This window comes from Bison bison, unplaced genomic scaffold (genome assembly GCF_000754665.1).
Source record: "Bison bison bison isolate TAMUID 2011002044 unplaced genomic scaffold, Bison_UMD1.0 scf7180017864518, whole genome shotgun sequence".
NCBI lineage: Eukaryota > Metazoa > Chordata > Mammalia > Artiodactyla > Bovidae > Bison > Bison bison.
Genome location: NW_011495071.1, coordinates 19904359 through 19905299, shown reverse-complemented (window position 1 = coordinate 19905299; position 941 = coordinate 19904359).

The window sequence follows — 941 nt, the reverse complement described above, 5'->3', positions numbered from 1 at the left end:
TTGCTGGACATGAGTTTGAGCAAATTCTGGGAGATAGGGGAAGACAGGGAAGCCTGGTGTGCTACAGTCCTAGGGGTCACAGAGTTATGACTGAGCGACTGAACAACATGTTTCTATCAGCCTAGTCCTTTGCTACCCAGTGCAGTGCGTGGACCAGCACCACCTTGGAGCATGTTACAAGTGCAGAGTCTTGGGCCCCACTGGACTGGAATCTGCACTAGAGATTCCCCCAGTGATTCTGGTGCATGTTACAGATTGGGAAGCTCTGGCCCAGTCAACATCCTGTTCCTAGGAGACACCCAAGTGCTAGCCTGGACCACAGCTTGGCCAGTCCTTTCTCCTCCCCCTCACTTGCCCTGGCTTTTGAAATTTCCCTCAAGAGAAATCAGTCATTTTCTGGAGGGTCCATTGTAGCATTTTCTTCTGGCTTTAGCTAGGAGCCCTTCTTCACTCTCTTCCTGACCATCCCAACATCCTAAGTTCTCCTTGGAATTGCTACTCTGAGCCTTGATCTTCTGCTGGTCCATCTTGGTGGCTTCTGCCCTTCTGGCCTCTGTGTCACCCCTTTAGCGATGCAGAGAGACAGGACGGGCTTTGAATGAATGGCCTGTGGCTCTTCCCTGTCATGGGTTTGAATCCCAACCTTGGGTATCCCCATCCCAATCCCTTGGGCTTTGCCCAAGGTCACCCTTGTGTGGCCTTGGGCAAGTTATGCCACCTCTCTGTGCCTCTTGCCAGCTCCTGAGTTTGCTTGCATAGACAATTACCCACACTGGCATCTAAATCACAAGTCATGTCATCGTTCCAAGATGGCCACATCTACCATCTTCTAAGGCTAACTCAGGCCAATGTGACAGACAGAGAAACATTCCAGACAGTAAATTCCAGACAATAAATCAATCCAGAATGGATTGATTTCTTGTCTTCCTGGTTGTTATTTA